Source organism: Somniosus microcephalus, chromosome 15, assembly GCF_052327205.1.
Source record: "Somniosus microcephalus isolate GS21.2 chromosome 15, FLI_Smic_1.0, whole genome shotgun sequence".
In the NCBI taxonomy this organism is placed as follows: Eukaryota; Metazoa; Chordata; class Chondrichthyes; order Squaliformes; family Somniosidae; genus Somniosus; species Somniosus microcephalus.
The window spans coordinates 34,909,735-34,922,126 of NC_141001.1; the positions used below are offsets into that span (position 1 = coordinate 34,909,735).

The 12,392-nt window shown below is 51.8% G+C and overlaps 1 protein-coding gene across 1 annotated transcript in view; it reads right to left on the bottom strand.

The window, feature by feature from the left end:
• The window catches only part of LOC147106625 (EF-hand calcium-binding domain-containing protein 4B-like), a 214,591-nt gene that overhangs the window by 92,068 nt on the left and 110,131 nt on the right, over positions 1-12,392 (bottom strand). The gene's annotated exons all lie outside the window — the stretch shown is intronic.

Consider the following 12,392-nt stretch of genomic DNA (forward strand, 5'->3'; position numbering starts at 1 on the left):
ACTCCTCCGTGGAAAAGGAGGCCCAAGCCATCGTGGAGGCAGTGTGCCACTGGCGCCACTACCTAGCCGGCAAACGCTTCACCCTACTTACCGACCAGCGGTCGGTAGCGTTTATGTTCAATAATAAACAGAGGGGGAAGATTAAAAATGATAAGATTCTTAGGTGGCGGATCGAGCTCTCCACCTTCGAGTACGACATCATTTACCGGCCAGGGGCCCTTAACGAATCCCCTGACGCCCTCTCACGAGGGATGTGTGCCAGCGCCACCGGGGATCGGCTACAGACCCTCCACAACGACCTCTGCCACCCAGGGGTCACGCGGCTGTTCCACTTCATAAAGTCCCGTAACTTACCCTACTCGATTGAGGAAGTTCGGTCCCTGACCAGGAACTGCCGCACTTGCGCTGAGTGCAAGCCTCGGTTCTACCGCCCAGATAGAGCCCACTTAATCAAAGCTACACAGCCCTTTGAGCGGCTCAGCTTAGATTTCAAGGGCCCCCTCCCGTCCGTCGACCGCAATGTTTACTTCCTGAACATTGTGGACGAATACTCCCGGTTCCCATTCGCCTTCCCCTGCCCAGACATGACCAGCGCCACGGTCATTAAATGCCTCAACAGCCTGTTCTGCCTGTTCGGTATGCCGAGCTACATCCATACGGATAGGGGGGCGTCCTTCATGAGTGAAGAGCTACGCCAGTACATGCTGTCCAGGGGGATCGCCACGAGCCGTACCACCAGCTACAACCCCCGGGGTAACGGCCAAGTGGAGCGAGAGAACGGGACAGTATGGAAAGCAGTCACTCTAGCTCTAAGGACCAAGGGCCTCCCTATCTCCCGCTGGCAGGAAGTCCTCTCGGATGTGCTCCATTCGATACGGTCGCTATTGTGTACGGCCACTAATACCACGCCTCATGAACGAATGTTTGTCTTTCCCCGGAAATCCACCTCAGGCGTATCCATGCCATCATGGCTCTCCACCCCAGGTCCGGTACTCGTGCGAAGGCATGTGAGGGGCCACAAGACGGACCCTCTCGTGGAGCCAGTACACCTACTCCACGCCAACCCCCAATACGCATATGTCCGGCACGCCGACGGAAGGGAGGACACCGTGTCCATAAAAGACGTCGCCCCAGCCGGCATCGACAACAACCACGGCAATAGCGGCAACGACGATCACAGCAACTCTTACCCACCCACTACTCTTTCATCACCCCCGGAAGAACACCGACCAACGGCACCCCCACCAACTACCCCTTCAACAACCCTGGCGGCACCCCCGGCAGAGACCCAGGAGGCTACCGGGGACACCCAGCCGACACCCGCGGCACCGCAACAGCCACGTCGGTCGCAGAGGACTATCAAACCCCCGAACAGACTAAATCTATAGAAGGGGTGAATGTGATGAAATATTTCCATTCATCACTGCCTGTGACTGAGATCGGTTTCAGTGTCATTTCCCTTCCCCCAGACCTCATTGTATTGTGTACTGGAATGTGCTGTATTGTATACTGGAATGTGCTGGAATGTGCTGTGTGTAGGGCTCCGCCCATACCTGGCCCCGTTTGTAAGCTAGCTTCAGTCTAGCCCCAGTCTCCAGAAGGACGACATCTCTCTCGCTTACGTGTTTCATTCTAAGTTAATAAAAGCCTTGTTTTGTTCTGCTACCTTCGAGTCTCGGAATTATTGAGGCACATCAAAGTCCACCTCCTTCCCCCTGACAGCAGAGGCCTGTGCAGCCTTCACTCTCATAAAAAGAGATATTGCAAGGGCCACGATGCACGCAGTGGATGAGTCCATCACTTTCCAAGTGGAGAGCGACGCATCCGACTTTGCCCTAGCTGCAACCCTTAACCAGGTGGGGAGACCAGTGGCCTTTTTCTCAAGGACCCTCCAGGGCCCCGAGACTCGACACTCCTCTGTCAAAAAGGAGGCCCAGGCCATTGTGGAAGCTGTGCGACATTGGAGGCATTACCTGGCCGGAAAACGATTTACCCTGCTCACTGACCAGCGTTCAGTAGCTTTTATGTTTAATAATAAGCAGAGGGGCAAAATCAAGAATGACAAGATCTTGAGGTGGAGAATCGAACTCTCCACCTACAATTACGATATCTTGTACCGGCCCGGGAAACTCAATGAGCCCCCAGATGCCCTATCACGTGGTACATGCGCCAACGCGCAGGTTGATAGACTGAAGACCCTCCACAATGACCTCTGCCACCCGGGGGTCACCAGGTTTTTTCACTTCATCAAATCCCGTAACCTGCCCTACTCCATCGAGGAGGTCAGGACCATGACCAGGAACTGCCAAATCTGTGCTGAGTGCAAACCGCATTTTTATAGGCCAGACAGAGCAAGCCTGATCAAAGCCACGCGCCCCTTTGAACGGCTGAGCGTCGATTTTAAAGGGCCCCTCCCCTCCTCCGACCGCAATGTGTACTTCCTCAACATAATTGACGAGTACTCCCGTTTCCCGTTTGCCATCCCTTGCTCAGACATGACCAGTACCACGGTCATTAAATGTCTGAATGACCTCTTCGCCTTGTTCGGTTTCCCTAGCTATATTCATAGCGACAGGGGCTCATCCTTTATGAGCGACGAACTTCGGCAGTACCTGCTCGCGAGAGGTATTGCTACAAGCAGGACCACCAGCTACAACCCCCGGGGGAACGACCAGGTGGAAAGGGAGAATGCGACGGTCTGGAAGGCAGTCCTTTTAAACTTGAAATCTAAGGGCCTTCCGACCTCTCGCTGGCAGGAGGTCCTCCCTGTGGCGCTCCATTCCATTCGGTCACTGCTCTGTACAGCCACCAATGCTACCCCTCACGAGAGAATGTTCTCCTTCCCCAGGAAGTCCACATCGGGGATCTCGTTACCGACATGGCTGACTTCTCCAGGACCCGTCCTACTGCGGAAGCACGTGAGGTCCCATAAGACGGACCCCCTGGTCGAGAGGGTGAGCCTCCTCCATGCCAACCCTCAGTATGCTTACGTGGCGTACCCGGACGGGCGGGAGGACACAGTCTCCATACGAGACCTCGCACCTTCGGGTGCTCCCGAAACACCTCCCTCGCCACCCACCACTACCCACGCCTACCCCCAGTACGCTTACATAGCGTACCCGGATGGGCGGGAGGACACAGCCTCCACACGAGATCTCGCACCTTCGGGTGCCCCTGAAACACTACCATTGCCATCCACCACTACCCACAACCCAACCCCGCTAGACGGCATGCCGCAGCCCCAGGAACCGTCATTGACCACCCAATCACTCAATGAGACGCCAGATTCAGCGTTGGATGCTGCACCATCACCGCCGCCACCACGACGATCAGGACGGCATACAAGGCCACCTGATAGACTTACTTACACGAACCTTTAGTACACTTCACCCCGCCGGACTCAATTTTAAACAAGGGGTGAATGTGGTAAACCACTGTTATTGTTCTTCACCGTTGTTGTTGTTGTTGCACACTGTTGTGCCTATGCATGCCTCAGCATGTCACTGCTGGCTCCGCCCCTGGCTCCACCCACAGGCCCAGGTATAAAGGTGACCGCTCTGCAGCCCCCTGCCTTCTTGGAACCCAGTCAACCACGAGAGGCATGCTCTGTTCTTTGCTAATAAAAGCCTTTTAGTTACTCTCCTAACTCTCCGTCTTTTATGAGTAATTGATAGCGCATCACTTCCTAAAGTCTACAAGGGGTAATTTTACTAGATTTCTCTGCATGACAGCAATCGTGGGTGAAAGACACAGAACATGTGATAGACCTCTCTCTGACTTGCACTGACATCTAGCTGGCGGGGGTCTTTCATAATTAACCCTTTGGACTTACTTTTAGGATAAGTATTAAAACAGCTATTTTGAAAGATTATCTTAAATCCTCCAGCTGTTTCACCGCTTCCATGTCAGGTCACATTAAAATTATTTTAGGGGAGATGCTGAAAAGTGGAGAATCCGTTGAAATATATATATTCCTCTCCCCGCCACCCCGGAAATGAATGCTAGAATAATGCTGTACACTTGTGTGTATTCTTAAAAATCACAACAAGATGATCGGCCATTTCATCCTTTTACTTGCTTTTCCACCAGTTTCCTTTCTCTGCTGAAGGTGTTAACTTCTTGCTCAGGCATGTTCCAGATGCTGTCCAGTATCCTGCCCAGTATCTTGTGTGAGCCAAGCTGGTGAGTCTATTCTACCCAGTGAGCGAGGGGAGCCGATGCCTGTCTCCCTCTCTGTCTCACCCTCCTTCCTTTTTCGCCCTCTTTCTAATCACGTCGCACAGGATCCAGTACCTCAGGCCGCGCACTCACGCAGTCCCGGGTTCCAGCACACAGGCGCTCTTTTTAACCACGTATTTGCATCCCAGGATCCTAGTTCTTTCGGTCCGCAGGAGCGGGCTCTAGCACACAGGTGCGTGTGCACTGAAGCCTGTTCCTGCAGGCCGAATGAACTGGGATCCTGGGACGCGATTAAAAAAAGCACCTGCGTGCTGGAGCCCGCCCCTGCAGGACTGCACGAGTGCGCAGCCTGCAACTTGTGGTGCGCGGCACCCATGAGATAGCTTCGCAGCTGCGCGCCCGCGCAGCTTAGGGGGAACAGTGTTCTCCACTTGCCCGGATGAGTGCAGCTCCAACAACACTCAAGAAGCTCGACATCATCCAGGACAAAGCAGCCCGCTTGATTAGCACCCCATCCACCACCTTAAACATTCATTCCCTGTGTACCTTCCACTGCTTGCGAGGAGGAGGTGGAAACAATGCAGCAACAAGTCAGGCAACTGGAAGTAATTCCGCATAGGCTTTTTCATCAAGGCGGAAGCCACAGCATAATCCTTTACACACAATAGAAATGACGAGCAAATTGTGTTGTCTCAACACATCTACAAGATGCACTGCAGCCACAGTGGTCACCAAGGCTTCATCGACAGCACCTCCCAAACCCGCAACCTCTACCAGCTAGAAGGGCAAGGGCAGCAGGCGCATGGGAACACCACCACCTCCAAGTTCTTCTCCAAGTCACACACTATCCTGACTTGGAAATATATCGCTGTTCCTTCATTGTCACTGGGTCAAAATCCTGGAACTCCCTCCCTAACAGCACTGTGGGAGTACCTTCACCACACGGACTGCAGCGGTTCAAGAGGGCGGCTCACCACCACTTTCTCAAGGGCAATTAGGGATGGGCAATAAACGCTGGCCTTGCCAGCAATGCCTACAACTCGTGAATGAAAACAAAATCATGGGCCTAGAAATTGAATATGGCCTGAAAACGGGCAGTGTCATGGCCCAGCACTATTTGGCTGTGCCCACTCAAAATGGTGCAGGTAGCATGTAAAATCCATGCTGCCTGCTCATTTACGTCATTAGAGTGGTGATCTCGGTGCTAAAGGCGCTGCTGGTTGGCTTAGCACCCAATGGGTGGGCCAATATCGGGTGCCGTCTAATGGCCAGTAATATTTGGAACTGTCTTTCTCCACTACTTAATGGTGAGGTGCTTTGATAGAGCAGCACCTCATTGTCATTGGAATTGGAGTTGGAAGATATGACTCAACAGCAGCAAAGAGAACAAGTGGGAAGGTTCTCCAATGTGGTTTTGGAGGCAGTGGTAGTGGCAGTGGAGAGAAGGCGATGTGTCCTGTTCCCGCAGAGTGGCAGGAAGCCATCAACACACACCTCGAGAAGGCTGAGGCAAGAGATAGCTGGGTACGTCACAGCCAACAGTGTCGTACCGCAGATATGGATCCAGTGCCGTAAGAACTTTAATGACCTCACACAGCAGGTCAAGGTGAGTGAAGGCTCCAGAAAATGCCATATCCCACCATGTACACCACAAGCCTCACACACTGTTCAATGCACCACACCCCCATCACTCACCTACCAACAATCTCTACCTATCACTACTCATACCTCACAATCATAGCTTCACTTCACCCTGACAACCTTACCACTGCTGCAACACTCACACCCACATCTCACACCTTGCACACACTGACAGCTATTCAACTGTAGCAGGCACATCACCCAAACACATTGCACTACACTCACTGAGACACTTCCCTTTTTCTTTCAGGCCAAGGTGGCTCACAACTGCCAGGAGCAGCAGCAGACGGGAAGCAGCCAAACCACTTTACAGGCCTTGAGCCAACCGAAGGAGAGTGTGCTCGACATCATTGGAGGGGAAGTCACCGAGGCTGCGGCAAGAGACGCTGTTGAAGCCCTTGGGGCCAATGACGATATGGTCATTCCTAATCCTTCTTCTCACATCCCACTTCCCCCTCATCCCACAATCTCTTCTCACTTGCAAGCTGCTGATGCTGTATGCATGGATATCTTGCTTTCCGCCCCCGCCTCCCATAACTCAACTCTTGTGCCTTTCTACTTTCAGAAGACCAAGAACTGCCACTAGCACAGCCTGTCCCCGAAGTCATGGAGGAGAGTGGAGATGAAGAAGGCGGCACACCGTCACTGCATCTGACACTCACAGACACCAGCTCAGAAACTGGCACTGCGCAGAATGTAGAGGGTAGTACAGAGACGGGATCTGCACATGGTGAGTCACCAGGCACGAGTGGGCTGCAGCAAGGCCAGGGGGAAAGGGTAGCTCGGGGGCCAGCTCCCCAGAGGGAGAGTTCACGCACGAGTTCTGCTGCACACGACTCCGATGATGACCTCGATGGGGCGGCCTTCAGAAGAAGGGTGATGGGCACGCTCATGGAAATCCTAGGTGCAATGGCAAGCCTGCCAGAGAGTCTCATGTCAGTGTCAAGGAGCATGGAGGAGACCTACTCCAACATTGGATGGGGCTTTGCACAGGGCTTGGAGCCCATGATTTTTAGGCTGGAAATGATGGACAACGCCAGAAGAGACCTTGTGGACCCAGCCATGATGCTGCGTTTGATGGACAATGTCGCGGCTTCCATTGAAGCACAGGCGGAAGCAACCCAACATCTCACTGCTGCAGTGGGAGCTCAGACTGCTGCCATCATGGCTGGGTTTACGAGTCGTGAAAGGGGCTGGCAGGGGGTCTGTGGAGCAAGAACCTGCTGTCCTCTCTCGGGACGACAGCATTCCAACTCCCACCACTGCCACTCCACCATTGCCCTTGCCGCTGCCTGTCAGCCAGCCAGCCCAGACTGCTGCCACCCATGCCGAGGTGGTGCAGTCTACAGCCGGGCCTTCCAGGTCCACAACTGGTCAAGGTCGTCCTGCAAGGCCCTCTGTATTCTCCCCCATGGAAACTCAGCAGCCTTCCACCAACCATTCTGCAGCCACTGGAGGAGCACTGGAGTAAGAAAGGACACACAAACACCAGGCATGAAGGGATTGCACAAGGGTGATTAGTTCATATTGTAATACTAGCTGAAGTGCCCGGCGGTGCCGAGGCTTTTTTGAGGGCATGTTGTTGTTGGAAGAGAAAGGGAAAGTGACTGGGGGGAAGAGAGAGACAGAGAGAGGGGGAAGAGAGAGAGACAGAGAGAGGGGGAAGAGAGAGAGACAGAGAGAGAGAGAGGGAAGAGAGAGAGAGAGAGAGAGAGAGAGAGAGAGAGGGTTGGAGAGAGAGAGAGAGAGGGGGGAGAGAGAGAGAGAGAGGGGGATAGAGAGAGAGAGAGGGGGAGAGAGAGAGAGGGGGAGAGAGAGAGAGAGGGGGAGAGAGAGAGGGGGAGAGAGAGGGGGAGAGAGAGAGAGGGGGAGAGAGAGAGAGAGGGGGAGAGAGATGAATAGGGAAATAAAAGATACTATCTCAAGCATTTAGAGGTCAGTTTACAAAAATCAACAGTGAACATTTATTCGAATAATGTATAAGAATGTAACATTTTACAAAATGCTGGGATTACAACCAAAGACTGAGTGAAAACTCCTTGTTACAACCAAAGACTGAGTCAATACTCCTTTTGGTGAAGGTTTTCAAACCAAATAGGTTTGGGGGAGTAAGACACAACAGGTTCTGTCATCGTTGGATGCCTCGAATGTGATCCTGAATGAGTCCTCTCTTGCGGTAAGCTTTTATAAAGCAGGCACAGAGATGGCCAGTGAAAGTTTTGACGTCATGAAATGATGTTCGGCTAGCAACCTCATGGAGGAGTAGATGAAGGTGAAAGCACTGTGCATTATTTCAGAGCCTCTTGATAGACAACATTTTCTGTTTTCCCTGAAGGTGTTAAAAGGAACAGATTCCTAGATGTGCCAACTCTTGAACATGCCACGTACAACTGGCCATGTGAAAAACAGGGCGTGAGTAGGTTGATGCCAGCAACCTTCAAAGTCTGCCCCTGTGCCTTGTTTATTGACATTGCGAAACAAATTCTCACAGGGAACTGTTGCCTTCTGAATTGAAATGGCAAGTCAGTTGGTATCATAGGAATTGGAGGAATGAGAACATCCTCCCCTGTGGCACAGCCTGAGATGATGGTAGCCTCAATCACATGTGGCATGAGCTTTTTGATGGCGGGAAGGGGGGGGAAGGGTTACCCCGGCAACCGGGCCCGGCCCTCACAGCCTCAAGCTGGCTGACGCCCGTTCCCGGGGCTTGGCTCCAGCCGCAATCGGCGGTCTTGAAGCGGGCCGGGTCTCGGGAGGGCGGGGCTCGGGAGGGCATGAAGGGGGGGGAAGGGTTACCCCGGCAACCGGGCCCGGCCCTCACAGCCTCAAGCCGGCTCACGCCCGTTCCCGAGGCTTGGCTCCATTTGCGGCCGCGGGCCACTCGCCCTCTCTCTCTCCTTCCCTCTGTCTCTCTGTGTCAAACTTGCAATCAATACACGACAGCTGTGGCAAGAGATAGCTGGGTATGTCACAGCCAGCAGTGTCGTACCGCAGACATGGATCCAGTGCCGCAAGAAGTTTAATGACCTCACACGGCAGGTCAAGATGAGTGAAGGCTCCAGAAAATGCCATATCCCACCATGTACACCACAAGCCTCACACACTGCTCAATGCACCACACCCCCATCACTCACCTACCAACAATCTCTACCTATCACCACTCATACCTCACAATCATAGCTTCACTTCACCCTCACAACCTTACCACTGCTGCAACACTCTCACCCACATCTCACACCTTGCACATACTGAAAGCTATTCAACTATAGCAGGCACATCACCCAAACACATTGCACTACACTCACTGAGACACTTCCCTTTTTCTTTCAGGCCAAGGTGGCTCACAACTGCCAGGAGCAGCGGCAGACGGGAAGCAGCCAAACCAGTCACTCAAATCTGAGTCTTATGAGGCATTTACGGACAGCCCATGTGGAAGGGGGATTTGCTGCCTGCCTCTTCCCTTCCTCCTCGTCGTCCTCCTCTTCCTGAGGTGGTCCCGCAATCCCTGCTGGCAAGGGCTGTGCCCTCATCATGGCCAAGTTGTGAAGCATGCAGACGACCACCACGAAATGGGACACCCGCTCCGCCGATTAATGGAAGGCTCCTCCCGGGTGGACATGGCAGCGGAACCTTTGCTTCAGCAGCCTGACGGCCTGCTCAATGATGTTCCTGGTGTCAGCATGACTCTCATTATATTGAGTGTTGGGCAGGAGTGTTGGGGAGTCATCAGCCAGGTGCAGAGTAAATAGCTCCGGTCTTTGAGCAGCCACTCTCGAATTTGACAAGTTGGCTGGAAGATTGCTGGCACACCGGACTGACGCTGCCAGAATAGTGGGCATTGACCATCAGGAAGCACTGGGTGTGGTCGCACAACAACTTCACATTAAGTGAGTGGTAGTCTTTGGTTATGGAAGATCTCAGGATTGTTATGCGGCACCCACAAAGCCACATGGGTGCTCCTCCTGCTTCTCTCTGCTCAGAGAAAAGACAACATTGTCCCTTCTCCTGGTGCAGAGAGCCTCTGTGACCTCCCAGATGCAGCAATGGATGGCGAACTGGGAGATGTTAGCTTTGTCTCCTGCTGCAGACTGGAAGGATCCGCTGGCGAAGAAATTGAAAGCCACGTTTACCTTGAAGGCCACATGGGGAGCCGTGCTCTGAGGCTGCAGGTCTGGTTGCAGGAGGTAGCAGTGTTCTGCGACCACCTCCTCGCTGAAGTGGATACAAGAGAAGTGCTTTCTGAAGACACTAGGTGGGCTTCTGCGCACGTCTTCTCCTCTTCTTCATTGCCTCCGCTCCTTCTCCCGAAGATACTCGAGCGCGAGGGGGACTGGAAGTAGAGCCCCCAGGACTCTGAGCAAGAGTTGTGAGCAGAAGCCTTTAAATGAGAATGAAGGCGCTCTCCACTTGCACCAACACCCCCTGTCACCTCAGGAACTTGAAACAAGTTTAGAAAGCAGCAAGAGTTGCAGAAAGTTACACAGAGCCAGTCAAACTGAACAAGCATGTCAGCTGCAAGTTGTTGCTGATGATCCCTTTAAATAACGCTGCTGGAGGCTCCTTCCTGCTACTGAATGCTTGGTCAGCTGGTTGTGATTAACACAGGCCAGTAAGTGGAGTGATGACGGCGAAAATAGCAGACCGGGCATCAGGTGAGCATTGCACACTCACTGACGTCACAAGCTGCATAATCTACATATCCCCAGCGAGCGCGGACATCGGCAGCGCTGCCTTTTTTTTGCCAAAACAAGCCTCAACGGCCAGTGCTAACACTTCCAATGTCTAGGCCATGGTGTTTAGGTTTGATGTAGCTGGAACATCCAGGCTTTGCTTAAACCCTTTCTCTCTTTTTTTTAAATTTAGATTTAATGAAGAAGTTAGGTAAAACTATAAATAAAACATTCAGTAACATGTTGCACATTAGCATTCACCAGCCCAGTCATGGAACCATGAATACAAACTGTGGAATTCTTACCTCTCTCATCTTCCCTTTCTCCTACAATCCTAAAGCTTCACTAGCTTAGTTTTGAGCCATTACCTCCTGATCCATTTCATCCTCTCTCCGACTCTCTTCAACCACGGTGGTGTTCTGCACTAATGCCCTTAGCTTCAGCTACATGTCTCAATGCAAATTTGTCACTACTGTAAGGAACAGTTCAGCTTTAAATTTATGGAACTGCATACCGCAGGCCAACAGTGTGAAGAATAACACTTGGAATTTAGATCTAGAGTTATGAGGAGACAGTGGTTTTGTAAAGATTTACTCCATCCATGGACACCGTTGTAAACTTCATAATCCAGTAGCTGATGCTAAAGGTTATAAAGGTCACATATAGACAACAGATGATCAAATACTCTACAGGGAACTATGGGAATGTCATCTCTGGTATGGAACTGGTCAGCATTAGGTAACATAATGGGCTGGATTTTGCCAATGGGGAGCTTTTGGAGGCGGGACTCCCGCTTGTTGGGTTTCAGTCCCGCCTCCATCAACTTCTGGCCAACCCACACTATTTTCCCTTGATTGACCTTGTTAAGCCCGCTCAGCGGGTTTAGCAGGCCAATTAAGGGAAAGCCAGTTACAGAGAACATCAACGTATGACGTTTCATCTGTCAAAACATTTTGACAGATGAATTGTCATCGTTTGACAACTCTGTGAAGCTGTCAAACACTGACATTCTCTGCAGTTTGATGAGTTCTTGAATTCAAGACCTCATCAAACATCTTTCTTTTGCAGAAATTAGATGGTTGTTGCATTGGAGAATGCAACGACCATCTGTCAGCTCTGCCGTGAAGGTGCGAGACTCTCTGCATACCCACCGATTGAAGCCTGCAGGAAGAAACAAAAGGTAAGTACACTTTTTCTAACACTTTCCACTTACCTCAGATACTCACCTCTCCACACTTGCACCCATCACTTACCTTCACAGTGCATTTTGCACCTCCCCCCCCCCGACCCCCGCAGATCCACTACTCGCCTCGGTGACCCTGGCAGGTTTCGGAGCCTTCGGGAAGCCCGCACTTGTGTGGGCAAAATGGGGATAATCCTCTTATCTGCCTGTTAACTGCCTGTTAAAAGGCAGTTAAGTGGCTGTAATTCCTTCCCGCTTCCAAGGAAACGGAACCTGGCGCGGGATGGCTACCCGCCTCCTGGCAAGATGGCACGGAGGCGGGTTGGGGACGGGATGGGTACCCGCCCCCAAATTCTGCCATTTTCCCGGCAGTCCCGCCTCTTAACCCGCCTCCCCAGGGCTGGCTAAATCCAGCCCAATCAGTTAGAAAGATGGTTAAATGGTCATTGGAGCTATACATTAGAGAGTCATAGGGGATGCCAGATGAATTCACATTTTCATCTCTTCACAGGTAATAGATTAGATGACATTTAAGTGACAGCATAAATACATTTGGCACAATACACCCACATTTAAATTATACTATCAATCCAGATTAAGAATTTTTTTTTCATATACATAGCACCTCATCATCACATCCTCAAGATGTCCCAAAGTGCTCACAACTAATGAATTGCTTTTGTAGTACACTTTAAATACTTAAATGCCCACCAGAAATC